This window comes from Chiloscyllium plagiosum, unplaced genomic scaffold, assembly GCF_037043375.1.
Source record: "Chiloscyllium plagiosum isolate Xiang-an unplaced genomic scaffold, Cpla_swu_hap1 HiC_scaffold_10, whole genome shotgun sequence".
NCBI lineage: Eukaryota > Metazoa > Chordata > Chondrichthyes > Orectolobiformes > Hemiscylliidae > Chiloscyllium > Chiloscyllium plagiosum.
The window spans coordinates 105,233,160-105,256,580 of NW_028270148.1; the positions used below are offsets into that span (position 1 = coordinate 105,233,160).

A 23,421-nucleotide genomic window follows, 5' to 3' on the forward strand; every position below is an offset into this window, starting at 1 on the left:
TAGGTGTAGACAGGTGGGTGAGTGAATCCCGAGAAGAGTATTAGCGAATAGGGGTATACTCAAGGGGGAAAATCAGGAGGGCTAAAGGGGACATGAAGTAGCTTTGGCAAATACAGTTAAGAAGAATCCAAATTGATTCTATAAATACACTAAGGGCAAAAGAGTAATTGGAGAGAGGATATGTGGAAGCACAGGAGATGGCTGAGATATTAAACAAATACTTTGCATCTATATTTACTGTGGAGAAGGACATGGAAGCTCGGAAACTTGGAAAAATAAATAATGATGCCTTCAAAGCAATTCATGTTACTGAAGAGGGGGTGCTGGAGACCTAAAAACACATAAAGGTCGATAAATCCCAAAGACCTGACCAGGTGTTTCCCGGAACTTTGTGGGAAGCTAGGGAAATGATTGCTGGGCCCTTTGCTGAGATATTTGTGTCATCAACAGCCACGGGTGAGGTGTTGGAAGACTGGAGATTGGCTAATGTGTCACCATTACTTATGAAAGACTGTAAGGAAAAGCCAGGGAAATATAGACTGTTGAGACTTATGGCAGTGGTGGGTGGGTTGTTGAGAGGATTTTGAGGGGCAGGATTTGCATGCATTTGGAAAGGCAAAAACTGATTAGGGATAATCATCATGGTTTTGTGCATGGGAACTCGTGTCTCACTAACTTGATTGAGTTTTTCAAAGAGTTGACCAAGACCAAGTTGATGAAAGCAGAGTGGTAAATGTTGCCTATATGGACTTCAGCAAAGCGTAAAACAAGATTCTGCATAATAGACTGGTTAGTCAGGTTAGATCACATGGGATCTGGGGAAATGAACTAATTGGATACAAAATCGGCTTGAAGGTAGGAGACGGAGAATGTTAGTGGAGGGTGGTTTTTTAGACTGGAGGCTGCGACCTGCGGTGTGCCACAAGGATCAGTGCTGGGTCTACTGCCTTTCGTCATTTATATAAATGATTTGGATGTGAGTATAGGAGGTATGGTTAGTGAGCTTTCAGATGACACCAAAATTGATTGTGTGGTGGACAGTGAAGAAATTTATCACAGAGAACAATGGGCCCTCGATTAAGATGAGCCAGTGGACTGTGGAGTAGCAGATGGAGTTTAATTTAGATAGATGTGAGGTGCTGTATTTTGGTCAGGCAAACCAGGGCAGGAGACATACAGTTAATGGTAAGGCCTGGGGAGTGTTACCAGACATAGACCTAAGGTGGACGTGTTTCACTCCTTGAAAATGGAGTTGCAGATAAACAGGGTGGTGAAGAAGGCGTTTGGCATGTTTGCCTTCACTGGTCGTAACATTGAATAGACGAGTTAGGAGGTCTATTTTGAGGCTATATAGAACATTAGTGAGGCCACTGTTGGAATACTGTGAACAATTCTGCTCACCCTTCTGTAGTAAAGATGTTGCTAAACTTGAGAGGGTACAGAAAAGATTTACAAGGATATTGCTGGAACTGGAGGGTTTGAACTATAAGGAGAGGCTAAGTAGGCTGGGGCTTTTTATTCCTCCAGTGTCAGAGGCTGAGGGGTGACCCTATAGAGGTTTAAAAGTCATGGAGAATTGGATAGGGTAAATAGCCTGGGTCTTTTTCCTCGGGTGAGGAGTCCAAAATTAGAAGGCAAAGGTTTAAAGTGAGATACAAAAAGGACCTGAGGGATAACTTTCTCACGCAGAGGGTGGTGCGTGTATGGAATGAGCTGTCAGAGGAAGTGGTGGAGGCTGGTACAATTACAACATTTAAAAGGCATCTGGATAGGTATATGAATAGGAAGGGTTTAGAGGGATACAGGCTTAATGCTGGCTAATGGGACTAGGTCAGATTGGGATAGCATGGACAAGTTGGACCAAAGGATCTGTTTCCATGCTATAAGACTCAATGATGTTTTGACTCTATCACTCTAGTTATTGTCACAGAACATTTATGCACAGAAGTGAAGTACCACTAACAAAAATAAGATAAATGCTAACTCTTTTTGGTATTGCAGAATGGGGAAAAAAATTTCTATTGCTCTGTTACTCTTATTAAAACTAGGCAATGGGTTCATCTCTCTGTACTCACCAAGGGAAATGGGCTGTCAGTCTCATTGAACACAACAGAGCTTTCTCAGTTCTGTAATGAAGTGTTTGTAATGGCTCCATCAGCATCACTGCACCTCTTCATTTCAGAGAGTTGTATCAAATTCAAAATATTACCTCTGTTTCTCTCCCCACTGACACAGAATCTATTCAAGGCTTGCTGATTCAGAGAGGATATGAAAATTCCGACTCATATTGACACCTAGTTGCATACACTCCCTCTTTTGGGATATGTTACCTCATCCACTACCTTTAATGATTGTTAACCTTCGTAACTAATACAAATAACAGACAAACTAGTGAATTAGCAACACTAACAATTAGTTAGACTTCTACTCGTCCTTTTAAAATTTACAGCCTTTTGCACTGAAGTCCATTCAGCCCATTGAATCTGTTCCATCAGTCAGTGTCATGGCTGATCTAGTAATCCTCAACTCCACTTTCTTGCCTCCCCCCTTATTGACTAAACATCTGTCTATCTCAACCTTGAAAATAATTAATAATACATCCTCAACAGCCTTCTGTGGTAAAGAATTCCACAGATTCTGAGAGAAGAAATCCCTCATATCTCTGTCTTAAATTTGCGACCCCTCACTCTGAGATTATGCCCGCTCGTCCTAGACTCTTCCACAAGGGGACACTACCTCTCTGCATCTTTCCTGGCAAGTCTACTGAGAATCTTATATGTTTCAATAAGGTCTCTCATTCTTCTAAACTCCAATGAATGCAGGCCAAATCTACTCACCCTCTCTTCATAAGACAGCTCCTCCAAATCCAGGATCAATCTAGTGAACCTTCTATGAACTGCTTTCAATGCCAGTATTATATCATATTGCTCTCCACTTGGCAACTGGGAGCTGAGTGAACAGGGCAAACAGCTATCTATCACCTGAAGAGGTCAGATCGAAGACTCATTCATAAACAGTCTGACAATCTGATGTTAATTAATTGGGATCAAGTAAGTCATATCATCAACCTAACAGAACTATTCCGCTTTGAAGAACCTCAGCTTGCGTCCAACGTTAAATTGTAATGGCTCCATCAGCATCACTGCACCTCTTCATTTCAGAGAGTTGTATCAAATTCAAAATATTACCTCTGTTTCTCTCTCCACTGACACAGAATCTATTCAGCACTTTCAATTTTTATTTCATTGCACCTCATTGTTTCCCTATTCCTAGTATAAAGTATGTTCAGGAGTGTTTAATTATCCTTTAATTCCTCCTTCATATGAAGTTATTTCCAGATCTTATTAGCAGTTTGAGATGTGCAAATCTGCAGAAACCACTTATCTCGTTGTAGTTCAGCACAGCAGTAGATTTTCATATTTTCAGATACTTAATAAACCATCTTCAGTCAAAGAAAAGTCTTTCATTTAGGTGGCACCTTTCATGATCTCAGGATATCCCGACATGCTTTCAAACCCATGAAATATTTTCATTTACTCCCTGTAGATTTGGACAATGGCAGTGGGAGGACATTTTGAAATTGCCTGATAAATTAAGCGTATCAGCAAATAATGACATAATGCTAGCACTGAATAAGGAAAGGTGATGAATAAAATCAATTTAAGCATCAGGCCTGACAGACAGAAAGGCATTTTACCCATCCTGTGTTTTATTCTGACTTCATAAATTGTCAAGATAAGATCTGTTTACCTGAACAAAGTATAGTGAGGTACTGACAATGAATTTATTTAATACTTGTTGCAATCTGTTCTGTTCATAATGTGTGTGAAACTGAACTTTCAGACTTGACATGGAGGATTGTAGTGAACTTTATACAGTACATGTCAAGAGGCTGTGTCCCTGATCTATAGAGTCCAGAACAAAGGGGCACAATTTCAGAATGAGATGCAGATCATTTAGAACTGAGATGAAAGAAAATTCTCCATCAGAGGACAACAATTCTTTGGAATTCTCTACTCCAGAGGGCAGACGTTGAGTATATGCAAAGTTGAGATCAATAGAATTTTGGACTCAAAGAGAATCAAGAGATATGGGCTCAGGGCAGGACAATATAGCTACGTTTGAGAAGCAGAAATGACCCTGTTCCTGTGAAAACACCTTCCAAACCTATGACCAGCTCATTGAACATGGCGGCAGAGATACGGGAATACCACCACTTCAAGTCTCTCATCATCCTGACTTGTAAACATATCACCATTCCTTAAGTTTCATTGGGGCAAAATCCTAGAATTCTTTCATTGTACTGCAGCAGTGTGGGTCTACCTATAGTACATGGACTGCATGTCATACGGTCATAGAGCTGCACAACATGGAAATAGATCCTTCGGTCCAACTCATCCATGCCGACCAGATATCCTAAATTAATCTCGTCCCATTTGCTAGCATTTGGCCTATCTCCTTATAAACCCTTCCTGTTCATATATCCATCCAGAGGCCTATTAAGTGTTGAATTTGTCCCAGCCTCCAGCACTTCCTCTGGCACCTCATTCCATACATGCACCACCCTCTGCGTGAAAACGTTGCCCCTTAGGTCCTTTTCAAATCTTTCCACTCTTGCCTTAAACCTATACTCTCTAGTTCTGGACTCCCCCAGCCCAGGGAAAATACTTTGGCTATTAACCCTATCCATTCCCATCATGATTTTATAAACCTCCATAAGGTCACCCCTCAGCCTCTGACGCTGGAGGGAAAACAGCCTCAGACTATTCAGCCTCTCCCTATAGATCAAACCCTCCAATGCTGGCAACATCCTTGTAAATCCTTTCTGAACCCTTTCAAGTTTCCCAACATCCTTCCTATAGTAGGGAGACCTATATCCTTCCTATAGTAGGCAGTTCACCACGATCTTCTCAAGGCCATCTAGGCACAGGCAATAAATGTTGGCCCAACCAGCAATGTCCACATTTCATAAATGAATCCAAAAGTAAACGGACAGAACGTGATCTTTTTTTGAAAGCTCTTATTGACCCAAAGCACAGGTTGGGGGCATATGTTAAGAAAGCATATGGTGTTTTGGCTTTCATTAACAGGGGTATTGAGTTTAAGAGCCGCGAGGTTTTGCTGCAGCTCTACAAGTCCCTGGTGAGACCACACTTGGAATATTGTGCCCAGTTCTGGTCGCCCTACTATAGGAAAGATACAGAGGCTGTGGAGAGGGTGCAAAGAAGGTTTACCAGGATGCTGCCTGGACTGGAGGGCTTGCCTTATGAAGAACGTTTGAATGAGATCGCACTTTTCTCTCTGCAGAGAAGGAGGAAGAGAGGAGACCTGATCGAGGTATACAAAATAATGAGAGGAATAGATAGAGTCAATAGCCAGAGACTTTTCCCCAGGACAGGATTGACTGGTATGAGAAGTCATAGTTTGAAGATATTAGGAGGAAGGTATAGAGGAGATGTCAGAAGTAGGTTCTTTACGCAGAGAGTTGTGAATGCATGGAATGCGTTGCCAGCTGTGGTGGTGGAAGCGAAGTCATTGGGGACATTTAAGCGATTGCTGGACATGCACATGGATAGCAGTGAGTTGAGGGGTGTGTAGGTTAAGTTACTATAGTTTACATTAGGATTAAGTCTTGGCACAACATCGTGGGCCTAAGGGCCTGTCCTGTGCTGTACTTTGCTATGTTCTATGTTCTAATCCAACCTATGTCATTAAAAATAACAATCTTCTGATTGATTCTCCCATCCTATATAATCTCCAGCGTTTGAGTATTTCCTCAATACTCCCTAGCCTGCAAAGGAGAGCTCAAAAACATTTATTAACTCCCATATATTAAACAAATGTATTTATTCCTTAATAAATCTTGTCCCAGTTGCTTAGTGATGTGAAACATCAGAAAACCTGAGCACTGTCTCAGGGCATTAATCGCGGGCAGAGATAAGTACTTTACGGCATATATTTGCATGTAACAAGTAATAACCAGTGGAGATGTATTTGGAAGTTCTAAAAGGTTTGTATGAAATTGTGTGCATGACATATTTATTTTCCTTCTGCCGTAGTGCCACCCTGAGATTTCCATTATGTTATCAGACAACGTTTAGTACTTTTACAGCTTGACAACTCATTCACTCCTCACCCGAGACAATGGTAGGTTAGTCCAAATGCATTTATTTCTTTCACTATGCAACAACAGAAGAAGAGGAAACTCTCTCTAATGACAGCTCCAAGAGATTTTAAGAGACACAAAGACATTGACTGCTCCATTAGTCACTAAGACTCTGCTACTTAGGACTTAACATATTGGGAAATAATTTCCATTTAGTAAGGTTTGGGCAGAGTTGGAATATTCTTTCCTGGAAATAATTTCTTGCAATTATCCATTTACCAGAATTTGAGCAATATACCTTCATAAATATGTAGCCATTTCCTTTTATTAAAATCACATATAACTTCCTCCCATTTGTTTTTCTTTAATGAACTAGCTTTCAATGCCTACAATTTTACTATTGTAACAGCAAAGTCCAGTCACAAGACAATGAAAGCCAAATGTTGCAAAAGCTCATAAAAGGAACATAGGAAATTAGGGCCCGGTATATTCCAGGGTCTGGAGCTCTATGAGGTGCTTGGGTCGAGGGCAGGGCCTCTATGCTGGGAGTGGGGCCTCGTGCGAGGAGTGGGGCCTCTGTTCTAGGTGTGGGGCCTCTGTGCTAGGAGTGGGGCCCTGTGCTGGGAGTGGGGCCTCTAGGTGAGGAGTGGGGCCTCTGTTCTAGGAGTGGGGCCTCTGTGCTAGGAGTGGGGCCTCAGTACTCGGAATAGGGCCTCTGTGCTAGAAGTGGGGCCCCTGTGCTGGGAGTGGGGTCTCTGTGCTGGGAGTGGGGACGCTGTGCAAGGAGTGAGACCTGTGTGCGAGGAGGGGGGACTCTGTGCGAGGAGTGGGACCCCTGTGCTGCAAGTGGTGCCTCTGTGCTAGGAGTGGGGTCTCTGTGCTGGGAGTGGGGACTCTGTGCTGGGAGTGGGACCTCTGTGCTGGGAGTGGGGCCTTTGTGTGGGAGTGGGGTCCCTGTGCTGGGAGTGGGGCCTCTGTGCTGGGAGTTGGGCCTCAGTGCTGAGAGTGGGTCCCTGTGCAAGGAGTGGGGCCTCTGTTCTAGGAGTGGGGCCCTGTGCTGGGAGTGGGGCCTCTATGCTCGGAATAGGGCCTCTGTGCTAGATGTGGGGACCCTGTGCTTGGATTGGGGTCTGTGTGCTGAGAGTGGGGCCTCTGTGCGAGGAGTGGGGCCTCTGCGCTGGGAGTGGGGCCCCAGTGCTTGGACTGGGGCCCAGTGCTAGGAATGGGGCCTCTGTGCTGGGAGTGGGGCCTCTGTGCTAGGAGTGGGGCCTCTGTGCTAGGAGTGGGGCCTCAGTGCTGGAAGTGGGGGTCCCTGTGCTGGGAGTGGGGCCTCTGTGCTAGGAGTGGGGGCCTGTGCTGGGAGTGGGGCCCTGTGCTGGGAGTGGGGCCTCTGTGTGAGGAGTGGGGCCTCTGTGCGAGGAGTGAGGCCTGTATGTGAGGAGTGGGGACTCTGTGCAAGGAGTGGGGCATCTGTGCTAGGTGTGGGGCCTCAGTGCTGGGAGTGGGGGTCCCTGTACTGGGAGTGGGGCCTCTGTTCTAGGAGTGGGTCCTCATGCTGGGAGTGGGGCCCTGTGCTGGGAGTGGGGCCTCTGTGCAAGGAGTGGGTCCCTGTGCGAGGAGTGGGGCCCTGTGCTGGGGGTGGGGCCTCTGTGCTTGGAATAGGGCCTCTGTGCTAGATGTGGGGCCCCTGTGCTGGGGGTGGGGTCTGTATGCTGGGAGTGGGGACTCTCTGCGAGGAGTGGGGCCTCTGTGCTGGGAGTGGAGCCTCTGTGCGAGGAGTGAGGCCTGTGTGCGAGGAGTGGGGACTCTAGGTGAGGAGTGGGGCCCCTGTACTGGGAGTGATGCCTCTGTGCCTGGAGTGGGGTCTCTGTGCTGTGAGTGGGGACTGCGTGCGAGGAGTGGGACCTCTGTGCTGGGAGTGGTGCCTCTGTGCTAGGAGTGGGGTCTCTGTGCTGGGAGTAGGGCCTCTGTGCTGGGAGTGGGGCCTCTGTGCTGGGAGTAGGGCCTCTGTGCTGGGAGTGGGGCCTCTGTGCTGGGAGTGTTGCCTCTGTGATGGGAGTGGGGCCTGTGTGCTGTGAGTGGGGTCCCTGTGCTGGGAATGGGGCATGTGTGCTGGGAATGTGGACCCTGGGTGAGGAGTGGGGACTCTGTGCTGGGAGTGGGGCCTGTGTGCGAGGAGTGGGGACCCTATACTGGGCCTCTGTGTGAGGAATGGTGCCTCTGTGCTGGGAGGGGTGCATCGGTGCGAGGAGTGATTTGTGGGCAGCACGGTGGCACAGTGGTTAGCACTGCTGCCTCACAGCGCCAGAGACCCGGGTTCAATTCCCGCTTCAGGCGACTGACTGTGTGGAGTTTGCACATTCTCCCCGTGTCTGTGTGGGTTTCCTCCAGGTGCTCCAGTTTCCTCCCACAGTCCAAAGATATGCAGGTCAGGTGAATTGGCCATGCTAAATTGCCCATAGTGTTAGGTAAGGGGTAGATGTATGGATGGGATGCCCTTCGGTGGGGCGGTGTGGGCTTGTTGGGCCGAAGGGCCTGTTCCATCACTGTAAGTAATCTAATCTAATCTAGAGTGGGGCCCCGGGCTGTGCTTCTGGGTGAGGAGTGGTGCCTCTGTGCGAGGAGTGGGGCCTCAGTGCTGGAGGTGGGGGTCCCTGTGCTGGGAGTGGGGCTCTGTTCCAGGAGTGGGGGCCTGTGCTGGGAGTGGGGCCTCTGTGCAAGGGGTGAAGCCTGTGTGTGAGGAGTGGGGACTCTGTGCTGGGAGCGGTGCCTCTGTGGTGGGAGTGGGGCCTCAGTACTGGGAATGGGGCCTCTGTGCTAGGAGTGGGGCCTCAGTGCTGGGAGTGGGGTTTCTGTTGTAGGAGTGGGGCCTCATGCTGGGAGTGGGGCCCTGTGCTGGGAGTGATGCCTCTGTGCCTGGAGTGGGGTCTCTGTGCTGTGAGTGGGGACTGCGTGCGAGGAGTGGGACCTCTGTGCTGGGAGTGGTGCCTCTGTGCTAGGAGTGGGGTCTCTGTGCTGGGAGTGGGGCCTCTGTGCTGGGAGTGGTGCCTCTGTGCTGGGAGTGGGGCCTGTGTGCTGGGAGTGGTGCCTCTGTGATGGGAGTGGGGCCTGTGTGCTGTGAGTGGGGTCCCTGTGCTGGGAGTGGGGCCTGTGTGCTGGGAATGGGGACCCTGGGTGAGGAGTGGGGACTCTGTGCTGTGAGTGGGGCCTGTGTGCGAGGAGTGGGGACCCTGTACTGGGCCTCTGTGTGAGGAATGGTGCCTCTGTGCTGGGAGGGGTGCATCGGTGGTGGGAGTGGGGCCTCAGTACTGGGAATGGGGCCTCTGTGCTAGGAGTGGGGCCTCAGTGCTGGGAGTGGGGTTTCTGTGCAAGGAGTGAAGCCTGTGTGTGAGGAGTGGGGACTCTGTGCTGGGAGTGATGCCTCTGTGCCTGGAGTGGGGTCTCTGTGCTGTGAGTGGGGACTGCGTGCGAGGAGTGGGACCTCTGTGCTGGGAGTGGTGCCTCTGTGCTAGGAGTGGGGTCTCTGTGCTGGGAGTGGGGCCTCTGTGCTGGGAGTGGTGCCTCTGTGCTGGGAGTGGGGCCTGTGTGCTGTGAGTGGGGTCCCTGTGCTGGGAGTGGGGCCTGTGTGCTGGGAATGGGGACCCTGGGTGAGGAGTGGGGACTCTGTGCTGTGAGTGGGGCCTGTGTGCGAGGAGTGGGGACCCTGTACTGGGCCTCTGTGTGAGGAATGGTGCCTCTGTGCTGGGAGGGGTGCATCGGTGCGAGGAGTGATTTGTGGGCAGCACGGTGGAACAGTGGTTAGCACTGCTGCCTCACAGCGCCAGAGACCCGGGTTCAATTCCCGCTTCAGGCGACTGACTGTGTGGAGTTTGCACATTCTCCCCGTGTCTGTGTGGGTTTCCTCCAGGTGCTCCGGTTTCCTCCCCCAGTCCAAAGATGTGCAGGTCAGGTGAATTGGCCATGCTAAATTGCCCATCGTGTTAGGTAAGGGGTAGATGTATGGATGGGTTGCCCTTCGGCGGGGCGGTGTGGACTTGTTGGGCCGAAGGCCTGTTCCAACACTGTAAGTAATCTAATCTAATCTAGAGTGGGGCCCCCGTGCTGGGCTTCTGGGTGAGGAGTGGTGCCTCAGTGCTGGGAGTGGGGCCTCAGTGCTGGGAGTGGGGCCTCAGTGCTGGGAGTGGGGTTTCTGTTGTAGGAGTGGGGCCTCATGCTGGGAGTGGGGCCCTGTGCTGGGAGTGATGCCTCTGTGCCTGGAGTGGGGTCTCTGTGCTGTGAGTGGGGACTGCGTGTGAGGAGTGGGACCTCTGTGCTGGGACTGGTGCCTCTGTGCTAGGAGTGGGGTCTCTGTGCTGGGAGTGGGGCCTCTGTGGTGGGAGTGGTGCCTCTGTGCTGGGAGTGGGGCCTGTGTGCTGGGAGTGGTGCCTCTGTGATGGGAGTGGGGCCTGTGTGCTGGGAGTGGGGTCCCTGTGCTGGGAGTGGGGCCTGTGTGCTGGGAATGGGGACCCTGGGTGAGGAGTGGGGACTCTGTGCTGGGAGTGGGGCATGTGTGCGAGGAGTGGGGACCCTATACTGGGCCTCTGTGTGAGGAATGGTGCCTCTGTGCTGGGAGGGGTGCATCGGTGCGAGGAGTGATTTGTGGGCAGCACGGTGGCACAGTGGTTAGCACTGCTGCCTCACAGCGCCAGAGACCCGGGTTCAATTCCCACTTCAGGCGACTGACTGTGTGGAGTTTGCACATTCTCCCAATGTCTGTGTGGGTTTCCTCCAGGGGCTCCGGTTTCCTCCCACAGTCCAAAGATATGCAGGTCAGGTGAATTGGCCATGCTAAATTGCCCATAGTGTTAGGTAAGGGGTAGATGTATGGATGGGATGCCCTTCGTTGGGGCGGTGTGGACTTGTTGGGCCGAAGGGCCTGTTCCAACACCGTAAGTAATCTAATCTAATCTAGAGTGGGGCCCCGTGCTGTGCTTCTGGGTGAGGAGTGGTGCCTCTGTGCGAGGAGTGGGGACTCTGTGCGAGGAGTGGGGCCCCCGTGCTGTGCTTCTGTGTGAGGAGTGGGGCCTCTGTGCGAGGAGTAGGGACTCTGTGCTAGAAGTGGGGCCCCTGTGCTGGGCCTCTGTGCTGGGAGTGGGGCCTCAGTGCTGGGAATGGGGCCTCAGTGGTGGAGGTGGGGGTCCTTGTGCTGGGAGTGGGGGCTCTGTTCCAGGAGTGGGGGCCTGTGCTGGGAGTGGGGCCTCTGTGCAAGGAGTGAAGCCTGTGTGTGAGGAGTGGGGACTCTGTGCGAGGAGTGGGGCCTCTGTGCTGGGAGTGGGGCCTCAGTACTGGGAATGGGGCCTCTGTGCTAGGAGTGGGGCCTCAGTGCTGGGAGTTGGGTTTCTGTTGTAGGAGTGGGGCCTCATGCTGGGAGTGGGGCCCTGTGCTGGGAGTGATGCCTCTGTGCCTGGAGTGGGGTCCTGTGCTGTGAGTGGGGACTGCGTGCGAGGAGTGGGACCTCTTTGCTGGGAGTGGTGCCTCTGTGCTAGGAGTGGGGTCTCTGTGCTGGGAGTGGGGCCTCTGTGCTGGGAGTGGTGCCTCTGTGCTGGGAGTGGGGCCTGTGTGCTGGGAGTGGTGCCTCTGTGATGGGAGTGGGGCCTGTGTGCTGTGAGTGGGGTCCCTGTGCTGGGAGTGGGGCCTGTGTGCTGGGAATGGGGACCCTGGGTGAGGAGTGGGGACTCTGTGCTGTGAGTGGGGCCTGTGTGCGAGGAGTGGGGACCCTGTACTGGGCCTCTGTGTGAGGAATGGTGCCTCTGTGCTGGGAGGGGTGCATCGGTGCGAGGAGTGATTTGTGGGCAGCACGGTGGCACAGTGTTAGCACTGCTGCCTCACAGCGCCAGAGACCCGGGTTCAATTCCCGCTTCAGGCGACTGACTGTGTGGAGTTTGCACATTCTCCCCGTGTCTGTGTGGGTTTCCTCCAGGTGCTCCGGTTTCCTCCCACAGTCCAAAGATGTGCAGGTCAGGTGAATTGGCCATGCTAAATTGCCCATAGTGTTAGGTAAGGGGTAGATGTATGGATGGGTTGCCCTTCGGCGGGGCGGTGTGGACTTGTTGGGCCGAAGGCCTGTTCCAACACTGTAAGTAATCTAATCTAATCTAGAGTGGGGCCCCCGTGCTGGGCTTCTGGGTGAGGAGTGGTGCCTCTGTGCGAGGAGTGGGGCCTCAGTGCTGGGAGTGGGGCCTCAGTGCTGGGAGTGGGGTTTCTGTTGTAGGAGTGGGGCCTCATGCTGGGAGTGGGGCCCTGTGCTGGGAGTGATGCCTCTGTGCCTGGAGTGGGGTCTCTGTGCTGTGAGTGGGGACTGCGTGTGAGGAGTGGGACCTCTGTGCTGGGACTGGTGCCTCTGTGCTAGGAGTGGGGTCTCTGTGCTGGGAGTGGGGCCTCTGTGCTGGGAGTAGTGCCTCTGTGCTGGGAGTGGGGCCTGTGTGCTGGGAGTGGTGCCTCTGTGATGGGAGTGGGGCCTGTGTGCTGGGAGTGGGGTCCCTGTGCTGGGAGTGGGGCCTGTGTGCTGGAAATGGGGACCCTGGGTGAGGAGTGGGGACTCTGTGCTGGGAGTGGGGCATGTGTGCGAGGAGTGGGGACCCTGTACTGGGCCTCTGTGTGAGGAATGGTGCCTCTGTGCTGGGAGGGGTGCATCGGTGCGAGGAGTGATTTGTGGGCAGCACGGTGGCACAGTGGTTAGCACTGCTGCCTCACAGCGCCAGAGACCCGGGTTCAATTCCCGCTTCAGGCGACTGACTGTGTGGAGTTAGCACATTCTCCCCATGTCTGTGTGGGTTTCCTCCAGGTGCTCCGGTTTCCTCCCACAGTCCAAAGATGTGCAGGTCAGGTGAATTGGCCATGCTAAATTGCCCATCGTGTTAGGTAAGGGGTAGATGTATGGTTGGGTTGCCCTTCGGCGGGGCGGTGTGGACTTGTTGGGCTGAAGGGCCTGTTCCAACACTGTAAGTAATCTAATCTAATCTAGAGTGGGGCCCCCGTGCTGTGCTTCTGGGTGAGGAGTGGTGCCTCTGTGCGAGGAGTGGGGACTCTGTGCTAGAAGTGGGGCCCCTGTGCTGGGCCTCTGTGCTGGGAGTGGGGCCTCAGTGCTGGGAATGGGGCCTCAGTGCTGAAGGTGGGGGTCCCTGTGCTGGGAGTGGGGCCTCTGTTCCAGGAGTGGGGGCCTGTGCTGGGAGTGGGGCCTCTGTGCGAGGAGTGAGGCCTGTGTGTGAGGAGTGGGGACTCTGTGCGAGGAGTGGGGCCTCTGTGCTGGGAGTGGGGCCTCTGTGCTGGGAGCGTTGCCTCTGTGCTGGGAGTGGGGCCTCAGTACTGGGAATGGGGACTCTGTGCGAGGAGTGAGGCCTCAGTGCTGGGAGTGGGGTCTCTGTGCGAGGAGTGGGGTCCCTGTATGAGGAGTGAGGCTTCCATGCTAGGATTGCATGGAAAGCCAGAGGCTCACGCCAGGAACACCGCTGGGACCCCAGTGTCTGTGTCAGGTCCTCCTTAGGTGCAGGAGTAGGTCCATCGAGCTATTCCGCTGTTTGATCAGCTAACCTGTTCATGGTCTCAGCTCCAGTTTCCCATCAGATCCCTCACTATAAACTTTGACTCCCTTTATGATCTAACTCAGCCTTGAAGAGACTGACTTTTTGTTTAAAAACCGAAAGAACTGTGCATGCTGGAAATCAGAAACAAAAACAACATTTGCTGGAAGAGTTCAGCAGGTCTGGCAGTGTCTGTGGAGAGGAACCAGAGTTGATCCTTTCTCAGAACTGAGTTTTTGTTTACTTTGTTGTCCGCTTTATCAATAATATTTCTGAAAGAGACATCATTTCCAATATACCAGGGAGTGATTTTCCTCTGTGTTTTACAGGGACTAACTTACTAAAATTGCATTTTCTTTTAAACAAAATTAATTCTTGCAATCACAGGCAAGACCAGGATTTAATGCTCATCCTTAGTTGGCCTTGAGACTGTGATGGTAATACTACATCCCACATAGTGATAGTAACGTTACAGTCCACATAGTGATGCTAATGTTATCAGCCACATAGTGATGGTAATGTTACAGTGCACATAGTGATGGTAACACTACGGTCCACAGAGTGATGGTAACACTACAGTCCACATAGTGATGGTAATGCTGCAGTCCACATAGTTATGGTAACACTACAGTCCACATAGTTATGGTAACACTACAGTCCACATAGTCATGCTAATGTCACAATCCACAGAGTGATGCTAATGTTATAATCCACATAATGATGCTAATGCTACAGTCTATATAGTGATGATAACACTATAGTTCACATAATGAAGGTAATGCTACAGCCCACACAGTGATGGTACTTCTGAGGTGTTGTTAGACAGAACCTACTTGGAATTTTATGTATTGGTTCATGCCAGGGCAGTACCTGATTGGGAGACAATGGTGCTCCCCATGCGCCCACTGCCCTTGTCCTTCTCTTTAGCACACATCACTGGGTTTGGAAGATGCTAGCAAGAAAATGAAAAATGATGAAGAAGGTGTTTATAAAGAACCTGTCGATAATTTTGTTACATGTTATTCCATAAATAAATGCTTGGCTCATGATTGCAACATTTCCAGTGACCCTTATGTGGAGACATTTGGAAAGTGTACTTACAAAACTTGCCTGTGTTCCATATTTTTTAGCAAAACTGTGAGCATAATTATTTAGAATCTTAAACCCCAAGGCAAGGAACCTGTGCACAAAGGACATTGTGGTGAAGCATCAGTGAGATGGAGGATGTGCAATGCAAGAACACCAATTGTACAATCATAGGATGGCCGCAGCACAGATGGAGGTCCTCAGGGTGGCACTCAGCTGACAGGTTTTCAAAAAAAATTCTTTCACGAGATGTGGGCGTTTCTGGCTGGACCAGCATTTATTACCAATCTATAATTGCCCTCTTGAACTGCTACAGCCCATCTGGTGCAGTTACACCGACAGTGATGTTAGGAAAGTAGTTCCAGAAATCTGACCCACAGTAAACAGTACTGGAGTTCAACAATATTTCATGTTTAGCAAACAGGTTTTTTTTAAAAATTCAGTTTTGTGGGATGTGGGGTGCGGGATGTGGCTAGGCCAGTGTTTATTGCCCGTCCCTTGAGAAGGTAGTTATGTGCTGCAGTCCATCTGCTGTGGGTTGACTCACAATGCCCTTGGGGAGGGAATTCCAGGATTTTGACCCAGCAACAAAGATGGTGATGTTCCCATATATCTGCTGCCCTTGTCCTTCGAGATAGAAGTGGTCATGGGTTTGAAAGGTGCTGTCTGAGGATCCTTGGTGAATTTCTGCAGTGCATCTTGTAGATTAACACACTGCTGTACTGAGCGTCGGTGCTGGAGGAAATGGATATTTGTAGATGTGGTGCCAATCAAGTGGGTTGCTTTGTCCTGGATGGTGTCAAGCTTCTTGAGTGTTGTTGGGGCTGCATTCATTCAGGCAAGTGGGGAGTATTCCATCATATTTCTGACTTGTGTCTTGTAGTTGGTGGACACGCTTTCGGGAGTCAGGAGGCGAATTATTCGCCATAGCATTCCAAGCCTCTGACTTGCTCTTGTAGCCACTATGTTTTTGTGGTGAGTCCAGTTGAGTTTCTGATCAATGATAACTTCCAGGATGTTGATTGTGGGGAATTCAGTGATGAATGTCAAGGGGGGGCATTTAGATAGTCTCTTATTGCTGATGGACATTGGCATTTGTGTGGCATGTACGGTATTTGTCACTTGTCAGATCAAGTCTGGATATTGTCCAGATTTTGATTGATTTGAACATGGACTGCTTCAGTGTCTGAGGAGTCACAAATGGTGCTGAACATTGTACAATCATCGGCGAACATTCCCACTTCTGACCTTATGATGGAGGCAGAGTCAGTGATGAAGCAGCTCAGTATGGTTGAGTCTATGACACTACCCTGAGGAACTCCTGCAGAGATGTCCTGGAGCTGAGATGACTGACCTCCAACAACCACGACCATCTTTCTATGTGTCAGGTATGACACAAACCACAGAAGAGTTTGTCCCCTGATACCCATTGGTTTCAGTTTTGTCAGGGGTCCTTGATACCACACTTGGTCAAATAAAGCCTTGGTGTCAAGGGCTGTCACTCACACCTCCCCTCTGGAATTGAGCTCTTTTGTCCATGTTTGAACCAAGGCTGTAATAAAGTCAGGAGCTGAGTGGCCCTGGCGGAACCCAATCTAGGCGTCACTGAGCAGGTTATAGCTGAGCAGGTACAAAGAATAAATACAAAATGTTACTTAAATACCAAGTTGGAAGGAAGACGTTTCTAAGATGAAAAGCTTAAATAGCATAGATTAAGACTTTAATCGAATCTCATGCATCAGATTTAAAGTCACAATGCCAATTGAACTTCCCCAAGTCCATTAATACTTTAGCAATGGTTGATTCATAAGAAAGGTTATTAATGCAGACATCTGTCTCAATCACACAGGCAGATGCATACAAAGGCTAAATATAGTGAAGTAACAGTGCCCAAACCTTAATCATTTCCATCACATAACTATTGTTTTAAAAATCTCAGTTAAACTCAATCAGCAAGTTAAATGATCAAACAATAAAACCACTGGGCTTCATCAAATCTGTATTAGAAGTGATGAATTTAGATTATTTTGTGTACATTTTGTGCTGGAGGAGTTAGCAAGCTGCGTGAATTGTGATATTCAACAAAGTGACCATTCCAAGACTTGGTCACATTTGAATCCCAGAGCTAGTCGCTACATTTGATTCTGCTGAGTATTAGAGGTGGAGCTTAGTGCAATGCTTTGAATAGGTCACTGAAATAGGTCTATTGTCACTGAAGAACAATTCCAGGGACACAGTCAGTTAGAGTTAGAAGATGGATAGAGGCAGAAGCTGACTCCATGCAGACATGTTAAGCCATACGTGCCTCATGTTATGTTTGGGATGTTAGAATATAAGTTATTATATCGCTGCACAGTCCAAACTTTTACTTTGTCAATACTCATGGCATGTCTCTATGAGTAAGTTTTGTTTTGTAATAGATTAATTATTCTTTGTTAATAAAGGAAATTGGATTGATTTGTTTCTGAAACTCAACCAGGCACAGCCTGAGACTTCAATAATTGACCATACCATCAAAATGGTTCAATGGAATGTTTGTTATGACCAGTGGAGGAGAGAGACTAGAAAGGAATCAGAGCACCTCTTTAACCTCAGTCAGGACATAGGCAGTAAATGGTGCTAAAAAAATGAAGGAATGAGATCCTCCTGAGTTGAATTTCATACAGACCAACAGCAAACAGGGATTAAATATTTACTCAGAAATATGGTTGCTTGCACAGTTTGAGGGAAATGGGCCAACTGCCTGAAAAGGAAGATTGTTTAATCCTTTATTCCCTTAAAAACCAAAATGAGGCTTAGGTTTCTTTTGTCTAAGGATTTATTCCTACATGCATGGAGATGGACCTATCAAAGATGGCACACAACTCTCCAGTTTACTACAAACAATGGTTTTATACTACTTTTTACAGATAACAGTTTTCCATTAAAAACACTCGATATTTCTCTATTATCTCTTTCCAATATCCATTAGACTCTATATTCCACGTTAGCACATGTGATTATATTATCCAATCATATTCAAATCTGCACGTATGGTTACAATATCTAATCAAATTGTTACATGCTCACATGATTATAATATCCAGTCAAATCATTACACCTTCACAAGTATTGACTATAAGTATGTACTTTATGATTATTATCTGTTATCATATCATTTAAAGTTGTGTGATGATGAAATGACTTTGGGAAATTTAGGTGTGATATGTATATTTTTCGTGAGTGAGGATTGAAATGTGGAATTATATCATTGGTAGAGTTTGGAGATTAAAAAACTGCAAATGGCAGATTTCCTCCCCTCAAGGATTTAGTGTTTCAAAAATAATTGATGATGGGTTCTGGTCCCCGTTACTGAGAGAGTATATCAATTCCACGTTTTATAAGCAATTAAATGGATTTAATTTCCAACAGTTTCCAAATGTTTTGAACCTATGCCCCCAAAGCATTAACAAGGCTTCTGCATCACTAACCCAGTAACATTGGCACTGTGCCTTCATGACAGTTTAAAGTTGCACTAGCTGGATGGTGATTCCAATTTTCCTGAAGAAAGAGGCAAAAGAAGCTACAGGGACATAGTTATGCCAGAGAACAGAAGTAGCTGGGTAACAGTTAGAGATGGGAAGGGGAGGAAGCAGGCAGTGCAGGGATCCCCTGTGGTTGTTCCCCTCAACAATAAGTATACCGCTTTGGATACTGATGGGGGGGACGGCCTAGCAGGAGTAAGCTGCAGTGACCGGGTCTCTGGCACGAGGTCCGGCTCTGAGGCCCAGAAGAGAAAGGGGGAGAGGTGGAGAGCGCTAGTTATAGGAGACTCTATAGTTAGAGGGACAGACAGGCGGATCTGTGGACATGGGCGAGATTCTCGGATGGTTTGTTGCCTCCCTGGTGCCAGGGTCCGAGTCGTCTCGGACCGTGTCTTCAGAATCCTTAAGGGGGGAGGGTGTGCAGCCAGAAGTTGTGGTGCACATTGGCACCAATGACATAGGTAGGAAGAGGGGTGGGGAGGTCATTCAGGAGCTCAGAGAGTTAGGCTGGAAGCTAAAAGCTAGGACGGACAGAGTCGTCATCTCTGGGTTGTTGCCGGTGCCACGTGACAGTGAGGCAAGGAATAGGGAGAGAGTGTAGTTGAACACATGGCTGCAAGGATGGTCTAGGAGGGAGGGCTTCAGGTATTTGGACAATTGGACTGCAGTCTGGGGAAGGTGGGACCTGTACTAGCAGGACAGGTTGCACCTGAACCAGAAGGGCACCAATATCCTGGGAGGTAGGTTTGCTAGCACTCTTCAGGGGGATTTAAACTAATTTGGCAGGGGGATGGGATCAGGACTTGTAGTCCAGCAAGTAGGTTAGCTGTTTGTCAGGATGTCCAAGAATGTAGGGAGGCTGTGGAGAAGGTAGCAGTGACAGGGAATACTTGCGGACACAGAGATGGGCTCAAGTGTGTATACTGCAACACAAGGAGTATCAGAAATAAGATGGGTGAACTTAAGGCGTGGATCGGTACTTGGGACTACCATGTTGTGGCCATCACGGAAACCTGGATAGAAGAGGGACAGGAATGGTTGTTGGAGGTTCCTGGTTACAGATGTTTCAGTAAGATTAGGGGGGGTGGTAAAAAAGGAGGGGGGTGGCGTTGCTAATTAGAAATGGTATAACGGCTGCAGAAAGGCAGTTCGATCTGCCTTTGGAGGTAGTATGGGCTGAAGTCAGAAATAGGAAAGGTGCAGTCACCTTGTTGGGTGTTTACTATAGGCCCCCCAATAGAAGCAGAGATGTGGAGAAATAGATTGGGAAACAGATTTTGGAAAGGTGCAGAAGCCACAGGGTAGTAGTCATGGGCGATTTCAACTTCCCAAATATTGATTGGAAGCTCTTTAGATCAAGTAGATTGGATGGGGTGGTGTTTGTGCAGTGTGTCCAGGAAGCTTTTCTAACTCAGTATGTAGATTGTCTGACCAGAGGGGAAGCAATATTGGATTTGATACTTGGTAACAAACCGGGACAAGTGATGGGCTTGTTAGTGGGTGAGCATTTTGGTGATGGTGACCACAATTCTGTAACTTTCACCTTGGTTATGGAGAGAGATAGGTGTGTGCAATAGGGCAGGTTTTACAATTGGGGGAAGGATAAATACGATGCTGCAAGACAGGATCTGAGGAGCATAAATTGGGAGCACAGGCTGTCAGGGAAGGATGTCGTTGAAATGTGGAACTTTTTCAAGGAACAGATACGACGTGTCCTTGATATGTATGTACCTCAAAGTTTGTGAGAAGATTTGTAGCTCGGGTGCTCGTTGCTGTGGTTCTGTTCGCCGAGCTGGAAGTTTTTTTTGCAAACGTTTCGTCCCCTGTCTAGGTGACATCCTCAGTCCTTGGAAGCCTCCTGTGAAGCGCTTCTGTGGTGTTTCCTCCGGCATTTATAGTGGCCTGTCCCTGCCGCTTCCGGTTGTCAGTTTCAGCTGTCCGCTGTAGTGGCCGGTATATTGGGTCCAGGTCTATGTGTTTGTTGATGGAGTTTGTGGATGAGTGCCAAGCTTCTAGGAATTCCCTGGCTGTTCTTTGTTTCGCTTGCCCTATAATGGTAGTGTTGTCCCAGTCAAATTCATGTTGCTTGTCGTCTGCATGACGACACGCAGACAACAAGCAACATGAATTCGACTGGGACAACACTACCATTATAGGGCAAGCGAAACAAAGAACAGCCAGGGAATTCCTAGAAGCATGGCACTCATCCACAAACTCCATCAACAAACACATAGACCTGGACCCAATATACCGGCCACTACAGCGGACAGCTGAAACTGACAACCGGAAGTGGCAGGGACAGGCCACTATAAATGCCGGAGGAAACACCACAGAAGCGCTTCACAGGAGGCTCCCAAGCACTGAGGATGTCACCTAGACAGGGGACAAAACGTTTGCAACAAAAACTTCCAGCTCGGCGAACAGAACCACAGCATGTATGTACTTGTCAGACAGGAAAGAGATGGTCGTGTGAGGGAACCTTGGTTGACGAGGGAGATTGAATGTCTTGTAAGGAGGAAGAAGGAGGCTTACATAATGTTGAGGAAACAAGGTTCAGACAGAGCATTGGAGGGATACAGGATAGCCAGGAGGGAGCTGAAGAAAGGGATTAGGAGAGCTAAGAGAGGGCATGAAAAATCTTTGGCAGGTAGGATCAAGGATAACCTCAGGCCTTTTATGTGTATGTGAGAAACATGAGAATGACGAGAATGAGGGTAGGTCCGATCAAGGACAGTAGTGGGAGACTGTGTATTGAGTCGGAAGAGATAGGAGAGGTCTTGAATGAGTACTTTTCTTCAGTATTTACAAATGAGAGGGACCGTATTGTTGAAGAGGAGAGTATGAAAAGGACTGGTAAGCTAGAGGAAATACTTGTTAGGAAGGAAGATGTGTTGGACATTTTGAACATCTTGAGGATAGACAAGTCCCCCGGGCCTGACGGGATATATCCTAGGATTATGTGGGAAGCAAGAGAGGAAATTGCAGAGCCGTTGGCAATGATCTTTTCGTCTTCACTGTCAATGGGGGTGGTACCAGGGGACTTGAGAGTGGCGAATGTTTACCCCTGTTCAAAAAAGGGAATAGGGATAACCCCGGGAATTACAGGCCAGTTAGTCTTACTTCGGTGGTAGGCAAAGTAATGGAAAGGATACTGAGGGATAGGATTTATGAGTATCTGGAAAGACATTGCTTGATTAGGGACAGCCAGCACGGATTTGTGAAGGGTAGGTCTTGCCTTACAAGTCTTATTGAATTCTTTGAGGAGGTGACCAAGCATGTGAATGAGGATAGAGCAGTGGATGTAGTGTACATGGATTTTAGTAAGGCATTTGATAAGGTTCCCCATGGTAGGCTTATGTGGAAAGTCAGGAGGCATGGGTTGGTGGGAAATTTGGCCAGTTGGATAGAAAACTGGCTAACCGATCGAAGTCAGAGAGTGATGGTAGATGGTAAATATTCAGCCTGGAGCCCAGTTACAAGTGGAGTTCCACAGGGATCAGTTCTGGGTCCTCTGCTGTTTGTAATTTTTATTAATGACTTGGAAGAGGGAGTCGAAGGATGGGTCAGTAAATTTGCAGACAATACCAAGATTGGTGGAGTTGTGGATAGTGAGGAGGGCTGTTGTCGGCTGCAAAGGGACTTAGATATGATGCAGAGCTGGGCTGAGGAGTGGCAGATGGAGTTCAACCCTGTCAAGTGTAAGGTTGTCCATTTTGGAAGGACAAATAAGAATGCGGAATCCAGGGTTAACGGTAGGGTTCTTAGTAAGGTGGAGGAGCAGAGGGATCTTGGGGTCTATGTTCATAGCTCTTTGAAAGTTGCCACTCAGGTGGATAGAGTTTGTAAGAAGACCTATGGTGTATTAACGTTCATTAGCAGAGGGATTGAACCCAAGAGTCGTGAAGTGATGTTACAGCTGTACAGGACCTTGGTAAGGCCACATTTGGAGTACCGTGTGCAGTTCTGGTCACCTCATTTTAGGAAAGATGTAGAAGCTTTGGAGAGGGTGAAGAGGAGATTTACCAGGATGTTGCCTGGAATGGAGAATAGGTCGTACGAGGATAGGTTGAGAGTGCTAGGCCTTTTCTCATTGGAACGGCGAAGGATGAGGGGTGACTTGATAGAGGTTTATAAGATGATCAGAGGAATAGATAGGGTAGACAGTCAGAAACTTTTTCCCTCGGTACAACAGAGTGTTACAAGGGGACATAAATTTAAGGTGAAGGGTGGAAGGTATAGGGGAGATGTCAGGGGTGGGTTCTTTACCCAGAGAGTGGTGGGGGCATGGAATGCGCTGCCTGTGGGAGTGGTACATGGATGGGTGCTTAAGCTCGGACAAATGTTTGGCACAACATCGTGGGCCGAAGGGCCTGTTCTGTGCTGTATTGTTCTATGTTCTATGTTCTATGAAAGGTTGAAGATCTTCTTCACCCAGAGGGTTGTTAATCTATGGAATTACTTGCCCGGGGAAGTAGTCAATGTTACTTCAGTAATCGCTTTTAAAACTAAGGTAGATACTTTCTTGAAAAATAAAGGAATTAAGAGATATGGTGAAAACGGGGGGAAGTGGAGCTGAGTTCACGAAAAGATTAGTCATGATCATATTGAATGGCGGAGCAGGCCCGAAGGGCCGGATGGCCTATTCTTGCTCCTAGTTCTTATGTTCTTATGAAGTACATGCTCATCCTTGTTTCAGTTGACATGGAATTGCCTAAATTGGAGACAGATCCAAGAAAGTACCTTTGCACGTCTTGTTGAATAAGCTCAGTCAGCTCAGTCAAAACAAAACATACCTAAGGTCTAGGCAACTAAAAACAAAGTCCTTGAAGAATATAGAAAAAGTAGGAAGGAATTCAAATGGGGAGTCAGGAGAGCATCAAAATGTTCTGTTCTGCCACTGGAGTCTTTCTTTAGCAATCCCAGGTAAGCTCCCCATCGCCAATGGACTGGCCTCGTTGACCAACTTGGTTAATGCAGAAATTGGCCATTTCTCTGCCTAATCGGGTTGGCATCTGCTGCTCCGTGGTGAAACTTGTGTAGGAGCATGGTTCAGGCCTTCTCACTGTAGATTTGAGAGAACACCACTACCCCTCCCCCAACCCCCGCCCCATTAAGGTGCTGGAAATGAAGCTCTCCCCCCCGTCTT

At 48.7% G+C, this 23,421-nt stretch overlaps 1 protein-coding gene and 1 long non-coding RNA gene across 2 annotated transcripts in view; one reads left to right on the top strand and one right to left on the bottom strand.

The window, feature by feature from the left end:
* Window positions 1-23,421, top strand: part of LOC148149046 (uncharacterized) — a 186,457-nt gene that overhangs the window by 136,818 nt on the left and 26,218 nt on the right. The window lies entirely within an intron of this gene.
* LOC148149047 (uncharacterized) overlaps window positions 16,241-23,421 on the bottom strand; it is a 65,004-nt gene continuing 57,823 nt past the window's right edge. Inside the window, exon 3 of the long non-coding RNA XR_015758534.1 lies at window positions 16,241-16,371. This is a non-coding gene — a long non-coding RNA (uncharacterized LOC148149047). The remainder of the gene's footprint in view (window positions 16,372-23,421) is intronic.